General features: G+C 36.5%; 1 protein-coding gene across 7 annotated transcripts in view; it reads right to left on the bottom strand.

The window, feature by feature from the left end:
- LOC124633765 (glutamate receptor ionotropic, kainate 2) overlaps positions 1-19,536 on the bottom strand; it is a 37,842-nt gene extending 18,306 nt beyond the window's left edge. For 6 of the 7 annotated variants that reach the window (XM_047169090.1, XM_047169092.1, XM_047169095.1 and 3 more), the window contains exons 1-2: positions 18,598-19,536; positions 17,699-17,794 (exon numbers count right to left, since the gene is read on the bottom strand). The gene's annotated coding sequence lies outside the window, so the exon portion shown is untranslated. Of the gene's footprint in view, positions 1-3,640; positions 3,978-17,698; positions 17,795-18,597 lie in introns of those variants that run through there. The other variant, XM_047169089.1, reaches the window with a different exon arrangement.
- Between the last annotated feature and the right edge of the window lie 225 nt (positions 19,537-19,761).

Genomic DNA, 19,761 nt, shown 5'->3' with positions numbered 1-19,761 from the left:
AATCACAATGTATTTCGACATAATAGTTATACGTAAAAGCAAAGATTCATCCGAAATGGTTCATTAACAGCAATAGTTGGTAACTTTTACTACGAGTATCTACCAAAATAGTTTTACGTCAATTACCAAAGTTTCGTTAAATTACATTTTCCTTTGACATAATATATTACTAGCGCGTTCTATTTCTGTCTCATACACTTACGTTACACAACAGATGTGGCCATCCCTTTCTTTTGCTCTATTACTTTGAGCTTTGTCAGCATTTTTAAAACGGATTCTAAAAATAGTCCGGTTAACCAATCTTTTACAACTGTTTTATTTTGCTTGCCTTGGATACCATTTATATTTAACTTGGAAGGAAATGTCAAGAAAGTGCTACTTTTCAATTAGCATTATTTATATGTCAGAAGTTCAGAGAACAAAGAGGACTAAAATAGAACATTGTAGCGTTGAAGGATGTGAAAGCGTCAATTATTTACACTTAATTACGATTTATGTAAATTGAAATGGTTGACAAAAATAATGTCAAAGTTAAATTACATGAAAGTCAACTGAGTAAAAGTAAAACTAATAAAGGTGGTTTCTGACCGTCTGCTGTGTCTAATACATATGTATGTGGCAACCTTTAAAGTCGGTGTGACGGTACAGAGGTCACAGCAGTTTGCGAAGTTAGCAATGTAAGTGCAGTCACGTCTAGGAATGTCGTGAAATTGTTGTTGGAGCTGACTTCATGCACGGTGCAGCTGAATGGACTCAACATTCGAGGTATTTAGGGTCGATGTAATTTTACTCATATTTTTATGAGAAAATCCGTTCTTCTCAATTTAAATAATTCGTTGTAATAAAAATAATAGCTACTTTATGGTTTTCAAGCCTTTTTGATCTTGGAAAAAGGCTTTGTGATCCTTCTATTCATGTCTAGACACCAAATATCACTGCCCCGATAGCCTAGTACTTGCTGCTTGCAAGTTTAGAAACAACATAAATTAGCTCGGAAGTAAATACGTTTGGGTTTATGGTATATCACCCTAGTACTTAGACCTACAAAGGGCACGTTGAGCCAAATTCACTCGATGGTACTGTGATAGCTGTCAGTTGGGATTAAGAATACTTTGATACAAGGGCTTGTTATTTTAGCAACCCAGCAGCCTACACTATAAAAAAATACAACAATGCCATAATATACTTTAGGATCTAGCTAGTGATATCATAAGATGCTTATCCGTTTTGAAATGTTTCGGTTTTAGGCTGTCACAATGAAGCTTAGACCGTTTGGTCATTCGGATTTTGCTACGACATCTCGCTCGCAAGGCTTAAACTTGTGTTAGGTATATCATAATTCCAGAATAATACAGTGAATAACTGAACATTGTTTCTCAGTAATAAGTTTATACAAAGCGTAGACGCATAACTACATACACAACAAAAACTAACTTCCATCTTAGGTCCAACTTATGGAAGTCAGTCCGTCTTTTGCAGGCTATGAAACTTTTTGGCTCTGAAAGCCAAACCAAATCGGCTAGCTAAATGCCTTGATTTTGCATCAGCATTATTTATTTATACCGATTGTAGAAGGTTTCGTTTATCTACAAAATCAAGCCCACTAAGTTCCCATCCTGATTTCTTATAAATCAAGTAAATTATTTCCGTTCTACTTTGTTCAGTCGCTTTCTCATGTGTAAAGGGGCGTGAAAACGTTGGCCAATTCACGCCGCATTAGCCCTCCATCTTCATTCCTCTCTGTCTTAAGTTTTCTGCGAAACCATTACAGCAGGCTTCACCGGCGATCTATCATGCCATCGCATAGGTGAGCGTCTTTTGTTTGTTCTTCCCTTTTACACGCCCAATAATAATTAACAAGATCGTATATTAAGCTCGACAAAATATTATCATTATTACAAAAGTAGGTGACAAATAATGGAATGAATGGCTCTGGTTAATAATAGACGTCTAATTGTAGTGTGTCCTAATTGAGAGTTGACAACAATGTTGAACAAAGGTTATCGTCTCTAATACTTAGTAAGGGTAAATTGCTGGTACTAACGCCGAACTTAGAAGCCTACAGTGTCATCAAATTATTATGTTTGTTTATATGGCACCACAACATGACATCAAGAACCCTACCCTTAGTGCTCATAATCTTCACCCTCCAGACCTTATTATGCGAGGCTTGTAAGACGCCTGTCATGAGGCACTATAATATTATAACAACGGAACAATACTCCTTGTTGGAACAAGAATTAGCACTCGACTAGGACCTTTAACTTCAGCTACGTATCCGATCCTCGAACCGTAGATATTATATTACTGTAATACAATACCGTTTCCCTACGGTTTTCATGTCGACAATAATAATTGCGACCATATTAACCCATAAGCAATACCTGACAGGTATTACACTACCAGATAACAGATACCTGTCAAGCTAAAACTATAAAGGATTTTTGTGAATAAATTACGTAGGTATTTCTATTTCCCAAACAAAAGTACCTTCTGTTTCCCAAATGACTCCAAATCATCCATTGTTAAGCTTCTTTTTATTGGAAAAAAAACTCAAATCTAAAATGTTCTGAATTCAAGACGGGTCTCCCAAATAACGGTCATACCGTCAATCAGGACAGGCGGCCGCCCGCAGTTAATTGGTTTTATCAGAAAGGCGGATGTACCCATCTTCCTTATATGTAACTAATACCAAAATAGCCTATTGGCCCCTCCTTACGTCGACCTCTATTGTCACCATGCTCAAATTAAATAACCGAAATTACACGTGGGAAAAGCGATACCATTTACTTGAATATTCCTAGCTTGTAGTAAGAAGGATGACTACATATTAAAACTAAATAGCCTATTACACTAAATGATGTCGAAAATGGCCTTCACTGTAACTAATCTCACCTCTTACAGAACATTAAACTGACCTCATAATGAAATTATACTGCAAGGAAAGCGGTAATATTTAATTTTCAATTACACCGCAAGGAAAAATTCAAATCTCCATAAAATGGACCGGAGTGCTATAACAACAGAATAAAATTAGAATCTAATAAAGTATGGCGATGTAAATAATATTGTTTGTGTTTTTATGACAAAGTTTATGAATGAAATAACTTCGTGACGCAGGATCCGTGACATAAAAATAAATTAGGACACAAAGGTCCGGTGTATGTTTGCTTTAAATCCTTCTTAAAGTGTAATTTGCTAATGTCAGGCGTTAGATCTGACGCATCTTGACGTGAAGGTTTATAAGATTTTAGCATGTTTCAGGCTGTATACTTTCATTAACATTTATTGCGGAATAATGTTTTCATAATATTATTTGCCTGAAAATAAATGCCTTTCTTTGTTTCAATGATCTTAATTAGCCTTAATTAGGATCATCTGAGCAAAGGACGATTTTATTCGACGCCATCCACAAAAGGAAATGAATTATCCTGCTTTGCTACACAACGGTAATCGTTGCTTCTATTCATAAGGTTTTCCTTAGTTACTACCCAGCAGGAGAGCTTAGAAAACCATTTATAACCTAAAAATAGTAACGTTTCTCAAAACTATTATAATGTTTTGATTATGCAAGTCTCTTTAACGTTACTTTATTTTATATATTGAGCTTTGATTTAATTGTAGTAAAAAATTAACGTACCTGTAAAACTACTGAATGCCACTCACACACGAAACACCTGTGTTATGAACACATCGTCACCAATTAATTTACTACTACACGAAACACACTAACCATTCACTAACACCAATCACAGATAGCATTATTACATTGTAATTACCGCTGCAGTGCGATAATGTACGCGAAACTGTCAATTGTTGCGTTTTGAGCATACGATTCGTTTGGCACGTTATTCGTCTTGATTAATCGGATACGTATCGATTTGTATTCGAGAGGAGAATCGAGTCATGTGTGTAAGTAGGCCGGTAGAGCTCGCGGCGTCCGCCCGCGCCCGTGGCGTCGTCGAGCTGACGGCCGCGGGCAGGAGCGCAGAAGCCTCAGCGCGCCTGCGTGCCGACACCCTGCTGATAGTCACCCATCCACTCAGATATTTCACTTCATCAAAATATTTTAAATACTTCGCATATGCATTATCTAAGACGACACTACGGACACGACGGAAACATATTTTCATTAATTTTCACAAATACTTACATATTTTTCTAACAAATAATTTGTGTATTTTTTTTTGACAAAATATTGTAACATGAAATGTAATAACATGATTTAAGTAAAACAAATACAAGATGGAAGTCCTAGTCTAGTCCGTCTGCTTCGCACGCATTCCGCCACCGTCCGTTGAACTTGCGTAGAGGTTTCACATCGTGAACGCAAATTGTCTTTTCATTATTCACACCGCGATTATTTCGCCCTTTGACAGTAGACAATAAAAGTTTGTGCACAAGAATGAAAGCGGTACTGTCATGGAGGGAGACCTCAAAAATCTTTCAGTACAAAGAAGGATAGAAAAATGAGATCTCTGTTACCCTTTATTTAGTCCTTCAGGGAATGAAATTGCTACTCTTATTTTAATTCTCAATTAATTTAAATCCAGACTAAATGTTCTGGATGGTTATTTATAATCCTAACTTGCAAATAAATGTACCCAACGAAACATTTTACAAGAAATTATTTTATTAATGTTTGCTCGAACCATTAACAGTTTTATTTTATTCAGTAGCACTAATAAACAGCTGCTAAAGCTAAATAAAATACGGAGGATAAAGATTAAAGCAATTTTGAATGCTATTACTGTGAATTTATTTTTTCTTTCAGCTTTATTTTCGCAGCGAAATCCAATTAGATTGGTCGATTAAATTTTGAATTTCAATAATTTTCCTCTTCATTTTTGCACTGAGTTATATTATGTGGAGTGGGAGAGATTGTAAAGTGTTGTTAGCGGTTGATGTATCAGCTACTCGAGCCGGTCTCGTTGAGTTCTTGGTTACAACCAATTTCCTTGAACAAGCTTTGATAAAGTGCTGAGATTGTAAGCAGTTGTTTGCAACGAGTCTACATCAGCCAGAAACTTAATAAGTTTTTCCTCTCGATAATTCTAACATTTTAGAGATAGGATTTTGGGAGCAGAACTCAAATATAGATATAAAATGCGATGGACACAGGTCGTGTCGCTGTCATTTCTATATTTGGAGTTCCGCCAATGCAAATAACATTACCAGCAACGTTTGCACTGAAAACAGAAATATCCAAGAGTGGTCAAAGCTTCCAAAGTTCAGATATTATTAGGAGGAAATTAGATCACACCGCCACGACGACGTGACGAATTTATAAAGGTTCTATTATTACATCTTGTGATAAAAACGAAACCTTGCTACGGCGAGTTGGTTTTTCATAGAACATGAACAAATATTTGTAAAGGCGAAAAAGCGCCTAGAAAAACGTTGCCTTTTTAGGGTTCAAATAGCTTTCCCTTTAAGTATTTCTTGATATCAATGAGAGATATTCTTTAGTGTTAGCAAACAATGTAAGCATTTGCCGTTTTTGCATTTTTTGTCTGTCAATAGATATCCTTCGTCTACTGTTCTTCTCGTAGTACATTGACATCAGTTCTTGTGATTTTGGCATTTTATTTAACGTAAACATACTTCAACCCGAACATACCAAAGATGTAACATATATTGACGGTGTGATTTGAGACCCTTCATTTTAGTAATAAATATTTTATTTCGTCTCGCAGTTTGATTTTGTTTGATATCTAACAACTCACTAGTAAATAGGTAACGGTATAAGTATGCTTTTAGTGGGACTTTTCAATAGCACCACGATGGTACTAAACTTGCCCGACAAGTTGAGTACCAATCCAACTCTGGCTCATGTCCAAGAGATAAAAGTCAAGTCAACCGCGGCAAACGTACACAGCATAGCATTTTATCAATTTCCTGCCCACGTTTGATATTAATCATCCGTAAAAATTACCTACTATGTGCCTGAAAATTCTTCTTCCATTTTATATTTGGTCTTATTTCACCTAAGCGTTCCCCAGATTTGTAATAACAAAATCTAAGATCATAATTGAACACATTCTCTTTTGAAAGATCAAAACGCCGGCAGACATAAATAACAATTGAAAATCGTTGTGAAACTCGGTCTTCATGCCACAAAAGTTGTAGATTTGTTTATTTTCTTCCAAACACCTAAGTAAAGTTTGAATGGGTAGCAAAAGTTTTCGAGCCTTTAAACAGTACAAAGGGGCAAGAAAGTGTAGGAGTTATATTTCGAGAGGCACACTAACAAGCAGAGACTGTATTTCAAAGGGAGACGACCGAGAAAGATACGTGAATGTTGCGTTTCTCTCTTTTTATGTTACCATTCAGAAAATTGCTAGTTTCTTAACATTAGTCGATGTTTCCTATATTTAAAGTCGGGCTTTGTGATCGAGAATAAGCTTCTTTTGAACAATATTCTCTGCTCTATTGTCGTAAAATGTCTTTACATTGAGATAAAAACTCCAGTTAGGATGCTTACTTAAGAGGATATCGCTGAACCGTCACATAAGATTCTGCTACCCCCCGGGGAGAGACTTTAGTCTTACAATATTAACAAGTGGGTGCACAAGGCCTTAAACTAAAAACGAGTTTCGGCAATAGCTCATTACATAAAGTTTATGTACCTAGTAATGCTTTTATTGAGCAGTCATACCTACCTATTGAGTAAAATCCCACAAAAATGAAAAATAGCTTAGAATAATCCATCCAACAAACAATAAATATTGCAGTTCAAGTAGAGGTACGAACGAAATCTTCAAACGGAGCGCTAAAGTGCGAAGTTTGAATTTATTCCAAAAATTGGAAAGAGGGAAGATTTTTGTTTGTTTGAATTGCATAAGCTGTTAATCTAATGATTAGAAAATTTTGAAAAAACTGACACTTTTGGAACGCTACACTATCCCCGAATAACAGTGCCTATATCTGACGCGAGTGAAACTGCGATAAACAACCAGTTCAAAAATAATTTTGAATTAAATCTCTAAGAAACGTCAACTTACTTTGCCTAATACTCACGTCAACTGTAGCCATAAATCCTGAAAGATAAATTTATATAAACGCTGGTTTACTTTCATAAAGCCAGTCTCCTAACTCTCAAGAGACGTCTTCTGCGAATACTTTTAAAACTTTCATATTATGTGTACCCAACTACTTGTGCAGTCGAGTTAAATCCTGCTGAACTTATAATTGCATGTGGCTTTACATTAGTTTAATAGTGTAAGTGAATGTGCAGAGAACAGCACGTATAGTTAATTTAGCGAGATTATCTCGGTGGAGCATATCTAATAACGTGCTAAGTCGTAAACAGGAACTGCACTGTGGTTCGCATTGTCTCTAGCCTAAGTTACGATCGCGCAATGCGCCTCCCTTTGTTTAACACTCGCTTTTATTTTTACTACGTGGTAGGGTGAGATTAGTGACCCTATACTACACTTAATCTAGGTTGAGCGAGGCTCAAGGATAGTTTATTTATGACCCTACACCAGAACAGTTATCCTTCCGGCAGGAATTTGATACTCGCCGGTTCCTATGTTTTTGGGTGAATTTATCTCTAGGATGTATTTCGCAACAATTTGATACCGACGTTGTTTACAGTTCCGTTAAATTAGGCTGAAATAGAAAATCCCCTATTTCATATAGTTTCTATATTATTTGAATTGACTATTACTTTATATGTTAGTGTAATTTTTGGCTGAAAACAAATAGATTTTCAATAAAAGCCAGTTGCTACCCTAGTTCGGCAATGTGTTAAACGTCGTAGCGTTGGGAGGCATTCGTGAGAACTGTTATTGGCATCTAAAATTGAAATGAACCATTAGGAGGGATGCTGCTTCTCGGCCAGGAATTCAATTACGTAATGGTTATGTGAATACATCTCCATGATATCGACGATATTAGATAGATATAGGTTCCTTGCTTACAGGATTAAGTTATTGTTGCAATAAGGTAATGTAGCCATTCACTTCATGTCATTGAGATGGCCAGTACCTATAATGTAAATAATGTTATGTAAGTTAATGCAAAGTGACGTTCAGACAACCTTCCATAAGCATGTTATGTATGTTTTTTAGAGAAAATGTATTCGCATCTATTATATTACTCTATTAATTATTGGAGGCATATTTAGTAGATACCTAAGTCACAAACACACGACACAATACTTTTTTTTTTCCCTTATTTGCTCACCGTTTAGACCTTCCCTGGACTACGACAAACATTTTAAAACCAAAATCAGCTCAATCAGCCCAGCCGTTCTCGAGTTTTAATCAGACTAACGAACAACAATTGCTTTTTATTTATATAGAAGATAAAACCTACACTGGATTAGATTTGATTTCTTATGACATACTTAGTTTTTCTTGGAATTTTGTGGAGTATCAATTTATAGTCGTTAACTTACCTAATATTCTTTATACCCAGTTTATTTTTTCCTTCAATAACCCAAAATCACATCCCACTAAGTACAAGGTAGGTCTAGGTAAGTTTACGTTATTTTGTTGTGCAAACAATATGTATCAGGATCACTAATTAAATACAATTATTAAAGGTACGTACCTTTACTTTGATTTGTCTTCTTACAAAAAGGGAAATTATAAGTGTAGCCACAAAATTATTTATTGGACACATGATTAAACTTCTAATTTTATAACTAAGCAACGGGGAAGTGACATAGCCTCTAATAAACTAATTCGTCTTTTTTACAACGCCAACTAAATATTCTATAGAAAGCTTCAAGTACAGATTATCAATTATTGTGACTTGTCCTTCTTATTTATACATTGTCATCTAATTTACTAAGGCGGCCTCGTTTTTAGTATATTGCCATTTATAACCTTCAATTAAAAAACATTGTATTAAAAATTGAAGTTAGTGACGAAAACGAATCGCTGCAAAACCGACTCCACGTAGTCTTGTCTGCCCTACCCCTAGAGTGCAATTCAAAACCGCGTAGGCGCGGAGGGGCGAGGCGGCCTGCGAGCAGAGGCGCAGGTAGTTATAACGCTCACCGACGTGGCTTAGGCTGGCCGGCTGAGCCGGCCAGCAAGCCGAAGCTGTGGTGGTGAGCGTGAAAACCATCTGCGACGATGAGCTCGCATGGGACCGCCGGAGCCCCGCAGCACCGGAGCCGTAACAGAAGCGATGCTTGCTGCATGTTGCTTGCTTACATTTTAAACGTACTGAGTTAAAAAATTAGAAGCTAGTTAAATATATTTTATGATGTCATTTAATAGTATTTTAGAAGTTTACTGTTAGAATGCATGCTACAAATTTAGATGCTAAAAAATAACCATCATGCTGAGTTGTATTTAGAGTGGTTTACTTAGAAGATAACGAGTGGCTAAGATAGTATTATTTAGATGCTCGTAAATTGTGGCTGACTTAGTAATTTAGAAGGCAACATACATTTTTGGGGCGAATAATGATATTAAAAAGAAGCCTGTTTAAATAGCACCCTTACAAAAATACCCTGAGGCTCACGTGAATTCTTTGTATACTATGTAAGTACTTATTTGTAGCCTTCTAAGAACAAATGTATAGAACTTTTTTATTAAGGTTTTCTTTCAGCTTCCTTTTCAAAGGTTCTTTGAAAAAAACCTATTTATCTACTACATGTTACGCTAATGAGGTCAGTACCTTCCAAAATAAAACCATACAACATATTTGTAATGAATATCTATAATTTAATTTTACGGCTAATTAGTTACTAATAAATATATATACAACATACAACTAACTTATTACCTAATATATACACTTACTATAAATAAAAATATTTAAAAAATTGCATCAAAAAACTCCTCCTCATCGCTGCCCACCGGGAGTGTACCCAAGAGGCTGGCAGCATTGCCACGTTGGATGGCAATGCTTACTTTTTGGCCAAAATAAAAACCAGCCCTTGGGTCACCTGAAGTGTCAGCAAGTCGCTTAGCGATATCCTTATATAGGAGATGAGCACTTGGACCCCACGGCCCGAGGGTTTCAACCCCAAACGGCTCAAAGGTATAGTTACCCACCAGGGTACTATATTTGCGCCGTTTGAGGTCCTCTGCAGCCGCAGCAGTGGAACCAGCACATCGCGCCGAGCTAGGAAGGTGAGATGGAGCAAGAGTATCGACACAGGTCGCGTCCCATACTAAAGACCTACCCATCTTCCACGGGAACAACGACATACCGTCTGGTCTCTTGCCATCGTCGCGTGCCAGACCATTGGGTTCTAATATGGCTGGAACGCCGACGGCAACAAGAGCGCGACGGATTATGTCATTGATATTCGCATGCCGTGCAAAACGGCCGGCACTGCGGCTACATGACAAGCCGTGGTGTCCAAGGCTGCTGACAGCTTCACCACATGGGCAGCGGTGAGGAGAGCAACACGGAGCACCCAATCGCAAGCAAATAGCTAGCCGGAAAGTGGTGTCGTCAAACAAGGTGCCTATGTTTGACGACGGAAGTGCCAGAAGCCATAAACCCGACTCCCATTCGCCCACAGCCAGAAGGCGCGCTCGCTCTGCAGAAGAAATTGACGTATTAATCAGATTATTCCGTGTAGCTCTGCAGAGCGGCTCATCCCACTGTCTCTGAGAGGATGGGTTGACGGGTAGATCAATATTCGGGCAGGTGATTTTCCAAGCCTCTACAACCTCAGCCAGGCATAGTACCTCGCAATTGACCAGTGTGGAAGGGAGAATTTTCCTGGTCAATTTCTCAGTACCACGGACGGAGGATATAAAGGCCGGTAAACTTATACTAGAAATTTTGCGGACGCCAAGCCCTCCCATGCGAATGGGAAGAGTAGCCTGAACCCAGGCTCGGTCGTCTAGGGCCACATTTAAAATTGATGATAATGTGTGTCTGATAATTTGGTCAAGTTGTTCCAAAAGGTTTGTGTGCTTCCATAGAGTGGAAGCGCGCAAATAGTATGTTAATTTTGGGCCAAAACAACAATATCTAATGATTGTAATGGCTGAGTGCATGTTAATTTGGAGCAGCCTTTCCGAAATATGATTGAAATTTTGTATTTTGTCCTGAATAAAATTCGAAAATGAATTTTCATATATTGGGGAACCAAGGAGACAAAGAGAGTCCTTATCAATTAATTTAATATCCGGGGCTATTGCATTGAATTTTGAAAGTGTGTCTTGTCTGTCAGTATTGTCCGGTACAAAAAGTTCGCATTTGTAGTAATTTAGATTTAGACCTATTTCTTGAAATTTGTTTTGGAGAAAAGAAAAATCACCAAGTACTGTATCTACTTTGCCCCCCAAGGTTCCGTCATCAAGGTACCAAACGTTGAATTCCGAATTTAGCTGCCGAATTATTGGGTTTATGGCTAAACTGAAAATCACAGGCCCGAGTGGGTCACCCTGCTGACAGCCAACAGAAGATTCCAGAAGGTTGTCCTGATATAGTAATTTAGATGGATGTCTGTAGCATTGCCAAATAAAACTGTAAATTTGGGGTAACTCTTTTTTCGTTTCTGCCAGCAAGGTGTCCCTATTGACTGAATTAAAGGCATTCTTTATGTCAACCTTCATTATGACCTCTCTTTTGCCACAATTTAAATAGGTCGATAACGCGTGCACGGCAGCCTCGCAGCCCCCTCTTGAGCCGTAACCCAGCTGAAGGGGCTGAAATTTTTCCGAAACACCCTCACTACAAAATTTACAGCAAATCTTGGCTACCGTGCGACGGTAAGTAGTCCCTACGGCAATTGGACGAATGCCGCCATCCCTCTTGCGTAGGGCGCAGAGGTTCGCTCCATACAAGACGTCGATGACGGCCTCGTCCACCTTGCCGGCGAGCATAAGGTTGACCAGGGCTGTAAGCTCCTTCAAGAGCGACTCACCAGCTTCCCCGGCGCTTGGGCAGGTAAGGTCCTTAAGGTGTTGCGGACTCAAGCCGTCGAGGCCGCCTGCGGAACCGCTCCTGAAGGAGCCTATTGCCGTGCTCAATTGTCGACCTGTAATAAGGAGGGTATGGGTGTCCGGATCAGGGGGGTCGGGAAAAGAAAGGTCATCGGATGGGGCAGGGTGTTTGCTCTCCAAAGCGGAAAGTGTTTCTGGAGAACAAGGTGCCACCACATCACTGCTGAAAAGAATCCTCCTAATTTGTAATTAAATAAATAATTGTGAAGAAATAATATGAATATTTAACAATATTATTTTTCAGCTCCTTTAATCTACTTTTGTTTAAATTTCGTTATTAAAATTATTATTGTGCATAATATGGGATTATTCTGCATTTCTACTTATAATAGAAAAATACGAAATCTGATTACTTTATGTACGATTTTATTGAGTAAAATAAATTTCGGTTATTTTTGTCTGAAAAGCAGTACAATGTTATTTTATTTGTTAACCGGCAAGAAACTCCATAGATAAGCGTTCCAAAATAGGATTGTTTACAGTATTTTACTGTAAATCAACTCTGAGAAAATTATACCATACAAGTCAAGCGAGCAACTTATTCGAAGAAATTGTTAAGTATACTCGCATAGCGAAAGCCTCTTCTTACCAAGTAAAGACCTATTTCACAGAAGTTTAACAAAGAAAAGGCTGAAAATAACTTAAACATAAACATAAATAACTTTATTTTTCTAAAACAAGTACAATCCATCATGTAAATGACACTTAATATATATATATATGTCACCGTAAGATTACAAACATCGTTAGATTACAATCTATCTCGAGAGATTGTAAACTGTCGAATTATTGTAAACCGTAACATCTGATTGCAATTTAACGCATTATTTTTCGCTATATTATAATCTATCGATGAGAAATTGTCAAATTGTCAACTGTCCGAAAGCTCTCCCTGATTGGTCAGTCTTTTTGTAAGATCGAGAGCGATGTAGAGCGGTCAAATTGTCAACTGGCGTAGAACGGAATGCATCTTGCGCGCTGATTGGTAGAACGTCAAAAAAGACAATGTTCTTTGCTACTACCGGTGTCACAGCTCTTTGACGTGCAAAAATAAGTGACGGTTTAATTTTTTATAAAATCAAAAATTGTACTTAATTTTTAAGACTCAAATTAAAAATTTTATTAAAAATTGAAGTTAGTGACGAAAACGAATCGCTGCAAAACCGACTCCACGTAGTCTTGTCTGCCCTACCCCTAGAGTGCAATTCAAAACCGCGTAGGCGCGGAGAGGCGAGGCGGCCTGCGAGCTGAGGCGCAGGTAGTTTCAGCGCTCGCCGCCGCGGCTGAGGCTGGCCGGCGGAGCCGGCCAGCAAGCCGAAGCTGCGGTGGTGAGCGTGAAAACCATCTGCGACGATAAGCTCGCATGGGATCGCCGGAGCCCCGCAGCGCCGGAGCCGTGACAGAAGTTATGCTTGCTGCATGTTGCATGCTTACTTCCATGCTGGGTCAATTAATATGGGATGTGTTATATTTTAAACAAAAAACTCAGTAGGTACGAGTAAAAAAATTAGAAGGTAAATAAATATTTTTATGATGTCATTTAATAGTATTTAAGAAGTTTACTGTTAGAATGCATGTGAAGTGTGCGGGTTGCGGGGAGTCGATGAATGAAATAAAACATACGTGTAAACGCCACGAGTGATTTATTACGACTCAAAACTAAATACAATGGGTACCTTAAGCTACAGACACACACATACACACTACACCACAGGCGTAGGAGAAAAAAAAAAAAATTTGACATACTATTTTTTTTTTTTTTTATATATAAAATAACAAACCTGAGACTAAAACAAAATTCCTATTTTTTAAACAATTTTGTCCGATTTTTGTGTACCATTACTTCTTTATTATTTTTCATAATTATTACATTAGGTTCCTTATCTTCAATAACAATAAATGGACCATTATACAAAGTATCTAATTTATTTGCTGTTTCATTTTTTAACAATATTAAATCACCTTTCTTATATGTGACTTGGTTTATGTTTTTATCATATACAGATTTGCGCACCTGTTTACCTTTTAACAAATTATTTTGTGCGTCTCTGTGTGCTACTTGCAAACGATATCTTAATTCTAAACTATAATTATCTGGGTTATATAAAGGTTCTATGCTAGTACTTATTCTACTCGGAATGTCACTTGGTTTTCCAAAAACTAATTCATACGGTGTATATTTTGTAGAGGAATGTACAGTGTTATTAAAATTAAAGCACCAAAAGGGTAGCCAGTGGCTCCACGTTTCAGGGTAATTATTGCATTGTATTCTTAAGAAAGAACCTAAATGTTTATGTGCATTTTCGAGTGAACCAATCGACTCATGATGGTATGAAGTTGAGTTTAATTTTTCAATTTCTAAAAGTTTACAGACTTCTATCATAGTAGATGACATAAACTCAGTGCCTCTATCTGTTGCTATAGTTTTTGGGATTCCGAACCTTAAAATAAATTGATTAACAAATGCTCTAGCAACGGTGACCGTTTCCTTATTTTGAAGAGGATAAGCCTCAACAAATTTACTTAACTCACACTGTAACGTAAGTATATAATTATTACCATCTACATCTTGATCTACAGGACCAACTAAGTCTAAAAATACTTTCTCGAAAGCAAATGAAGCTGTGGTTGTTATCACCATCGGCTCTTTGGTATTCCGTGAATACTTAGATTTTTGACATTTTTCACATTTTGTTACAAACTCTTTTACGTCTTTTTCCATTTCTGGCCAGTAATATTTTCTTTTAATATTATTTATCATTCTACGAATGCCTGCATGGCCACTAGTAGGCAGTAGGTGATAGTCATTAACAATAAATTGTTTATCATTTTCATTGTCAATTCTTTCTACACCTCGTAGAATACATATCCGTGGACCGGTCCATATATGCTTACTTTTAATCTCTTGTATTAGTTCTTTTATAAATAACGCGTTATTATTTGTTTTTATTATACATATTTCGTCGACATTAATATTTTTACTTAATTCACTTAATTTCTCCACAAAAACGGCTCGCGTGTATTGTGCTTTGAAATCAAGATTAATGTATAAAACTTTCTTATTTTGGGAGAAAGCAAAACACTCGGTTTCTACTTCTATACCCATTCTTTTTCGAATCTTGTTCAATTCTTTTCCTTCTATTAAAATCATCTCTATAGCATCACTCGGAATCCGCAATAATTCCACGATTCTCGGTTGATCAGGCCGATAGTCTGTGTCATTATTGGTGATTTGAGTGTCACTCTTATTTGTAATATCTTCTAGTTTCCTTTTCTGCGCTCTAGTCATTACATTAATTATTTTATTGTTTATACATTTCAATTCATTTGAGTTTATTGAAATTCTAGACAATGCGTCGGCTACGGCATTTTCTTTACCTTTAATATACACAACGTTAAAATCGTATTCTTCTAATGTTAACCTAAATTTTAATAGTCTACTCGATGGATCTTTTATTCCGAATAAGTACAACAATGGTTTATGGTCCGTCATGATTGTGAAATTTTTACCTAAGAGATATGGCCTAAAATATCTTACTCCCCATACTATCGCAAGTAATTCCTTTTGTATAGTTGGGTAATTTTTTTCAGCTTTGTTTAAGGGTCGACTTGCATAAGCGACTGGTCTCATATCTTTATTGCAAAGTACTGCTCCTACCGCAATGCCAGAAGCATCAGTTTGTAAAATGAACTCGTTTTCGTCTGAAAAGTCTGGATATTGTAAAACGGGTGATACTAATGCTTTTTTCATGATTTTAAATGAGTTTTCGCATTGTTCAGACCATATAAAGGGAACATCTTTACGACACAAGTTATTTAAAGGGATAGTTATTTCTGCGAAATTCTTTATAAATTTCCGGTAATAGTTACAGAATGCAACAAAACGTTTTACTTCTTCTGTACTTTTTGGTGTTGGGTAATTTTCAACAACTTTTATTTTAGCTTTATCTGGACTAATTCCATCTGCTGACACTGTGTGTCCTAAATATAATAATTCCTTTTTCAAAAAATTACATTTGCTGGGATTTAATTTTAGGTTAACTTTTCTAAGTCTCTCAAAAACATCTATTAAATTTTTATTGTGACTTTCTAAATTACGTCCAAAAATTACAAGGTCATCAAGATAAACAAAACACTTCTCATACGTTAGACCTGACATGGCTATAGTCAAAAGAACTTGGACTGGTTTTAAGACCCATCGGCATTCGTTTCATCTGATATTGTCCAGTATTGGTTGTAAAGGCAGTAGTCTTACGTGACTCGGGATTCAAGGTCACTTGATAATAAGATTGACTAAGATCTAAATGGGTAAAATATACGGCACCAGCAAGAGACTCTAAAATATCAGTGATATTCGGTAGTGGAAATTTATCATCCTGTATAACATCATTTAATTTACGATAATCTACTACTAATCTCCACTTTTTGCTATCGTCATTTGACTTTTTTGGCACAAGTAAAATGGGGCTAGACCACTCACTTTGAGCTTCCTCAATAATATCATCCTGTAACATTTGTTTGATTTGTTTATTTATTTCAGGTTTTTGACTGTGTGGTAACCTGTATGGTTTTGTATATACGGGGCTAGCATCCGGTTTTAAATAAATATTATGTTCATATGAATTAGTAGTAGTAAGCTTGTCACCCGGTAGATGAAAGATATCATTGTACTTAGTACAAATTGCTTGTATAGTCCCACGCTCCGTAGGATGTAAGTGATCCAATTTTAATAATTCTAACAAAGTATTAGCTCTCTCTGCATTTGATTTACATTTATTAAACTGGCATATTTGGTAATCGTTTAATGAGTGCAGGTCTGGTTGAAAAGTTGGTATGGTAATTGATTCTTCTTTAGTATTTAATATTTTAATGGGAATAATGTTATTTATTGGTTTGACTATTAATGCTGCTAAAAATAAACCCTCTTGTAGTTGTTGTGGTAAAACAACACAGTCATTATTTAATTTATTATTCTTTATTGAGATGTAATGAATGGACTCACTTCTCGCAGGAATAGTTAAGTAATTATGTGAAATAGATGGTGTCACATATAGTGGTATAATATTTTCGCATTGGTTATATAGAATTAAAGTATCATTTTCTAGATTAATATGTGAATTAAATTTCGATAAAAAATCTAAACCAAGAATTCCATCCGATTTACATGGTAAATCATCGAACAAATAAAATTTGTGATTAAAACTACTATTTTGTGTACGCAAAGTAAGATAAATATACCCTTTTGAACAAACTTTTCCACCGATACCATTTATTATAATGTTATCTTCATACAAAGTAGTATGTTCTGATAAGGCGTTCTTAGAAACAGCGGAAATGGACGCGCCGGTATCAAGTAACCATGAACACCTGCAATTGTTAATGTCTAAATAGACGTATCTAACATTTTTATTACAGGTTAAAATGTCATAATATTTAGGACCGAAAAAACTGGTTTTTGGTCTCTGTTTCTTCGTTATTTGTTTGGCGGTTCTCGCTCCCTTCAGCTGAGAAAATTCTTTGCTGATTATTCCTACCTCGAGTACCTCTACTACGATAATATCCTGAAGAATTATGATTATTTACAAATTTTGAAAAAGTATTACCTCTTCCGCGTGTATATCCACCACGGGGATTACCATTAAATTGCTGATAATTATTATTATATCCTTGACCTCTATTATGATTGGTACGGTAGTGGAAACCTCGATTATAATAATTATTATGTCCTCTCTTAGTGAAATTATTATTATATCTGTTGTTTGACTTACCTCTCGCGCTGAAAATAACACCGGAAGTCGAGGGCTGCCCCAGCTCCTCGTCCTCCGCTGCACGCACCGCATCTTTTAACTCGGAAAAGTTCCGCGCTGAAATGATAGTGCTTAAGCGTTTATTTCTTAATCCATCGGAAAATCTTTTGATAGCGAGTTTCTCGTTTATAGGTCTCAGTATTTCGCATGTCTTTTCGTTACCACTAGCTTGCGCAATAGTGAGGTCTATAAATAATTCTGATAGTTTATTTCCATATTCACAAACAGACATATTATTTTGATTCAAATTATTTAATTGACAAAGTATTGCATTCGCGGACTTTTTTGTAAGCAAATAAGTTTTTATATCCTGTAAAAGGCTTGCTACGTCACCATATTCGGATTTTAGTTTTAGCTTGGCAGTTTTAGTTAATCTTGTTTTCAAAACAAAAGAAATTAACAATTTCTTCTGGTCTGTGTCCTTTAGGCAATCGTTATATAGTTCTACTGCGTCTATGATTTTTCTCTGTCGTACTTTCTGAACCATCCATAACTGGTATCAAGGATGTTGCAGTTTTAATTTCAAACTTCTCCATATTTGAAGTAGTTGTTTCTACGTCACTTTGAAAATTATACGATAAAATCTTACCGTAAACAACATCTATTCTCTCCTTCAAGACTTCATAAACATATTCAGCTAATTCTAACGAGCTTTTTTGCTCAGAAAATATACTAATAATAGTTTTATACGACGAATATAATTCTTTAGCTTTTAATATTTTTTCCTTAACCTTATTCTTATATTGTAACCTTCTAGAGGGGCCTAACTTCCTCAAACTAATTTGAATATCAGATAATTCATTAAAAATTATTTCTATCTCTTTTTCCATATACTTAATAAGAAATTAAAACATACTTACATAAAGAAAATGTAGGTACCTCGTAGTTTGATCCTTACACGAAAAATAATTCCAATATTTAAAGGCCAAGTGACATTCCGTAATACTTAGGCTGAAATCTGCTGCAAGATCCAAGAAATAATTATAAGACTATAACATTAGTAACAATTATAGAGTGGCACAGTAATATAACTATTGATTATTTTTAATCGGGACACTTATAGTTCCTATTATGTCGATATTAGATGACGCCACACAGTTGGTTCATTTTATTTACTCACTAAGAGATAACTATTTGAAAACTTGACTTTGATTACGATTTGATAATATACGCATACGAAGTATGACGATTTAAATTATTATTTTCACTCGGGCTCACTGACACGGAATTCACATATTTTCTTCACACGGGTTCATTTCCTTCTTCACGATCTCGCTTTCCCGACAACCGCAAACGCATTCTTCTTATAAACTGCGATTCAACATGTTTCTCGATCCATTTCTTTTGTCTGTCCTTCAGCTTTTTGTATATCAATATGACGATTATAACAGCGAAAATCGTCAAGGCCGATGCCAATAATATATTATTTATCTGGATATGAGATTGGACCGCAGTATTACTTCCTCCATTCTGTGCTATTATCACCTCCTTGTCTTCCGTTTTTGAATAACTATTGCCCATTTTTGAATCGACGTACGTGACTGTTTTTCAAGAATGTTCCTTGCGTTATATCCATTTTATAACGTTGGTATTGTAAAGGCTCTAACTGGGTGCACCGAGGCACACAGGAATCCGCTGAGTTCGCCGTATTCGCCCGATACGCGACACCCGGCAACGGTTGTACGTAGGTGGGAACCTACACCGCGGCGCTCGCGCATGGCAGGGTCGCCATGAAGTGTGCGGGTTGCGGGGAGTCGATGAATGAAATAAAACATACGTGTAAACGCCACGAGTGATTTATTACGACTCAAAACTAAATACAATGGGTACCTTAAGCTACAGACACACACATACACACTACACATGCTACAAATTTAGATGCAAAAAAATAACCACCATGCTGAGTTGTATTTAGAGTGGAAGATAACTCGTGGCTAAGATAGTATTATTTAGATGCTCGACGCTTTATTAATTGTGGCTGACTTAGTAATTTAGAAGGCAACATACATTTTTGGGGGCGAATA

This window comes from Helicoverpa zea, chromosome 10, assembly GCF_022581195.2.
Source record: "Helicoverpa zea isolate HzStark_Cry1AcR chromosome 10, ilHelZeax1.1, whole genome shotgun sequence".
Lineage (NCBI taxonomy): Eukaryota > Metazoa > Arthropoda > Insecta > Lepidoptera > Noctuidae > Helicoverpa > Helicoverpa zea.
This window is presented reverse-complemented; position numbering and strand designations above follow the sequence as displayed.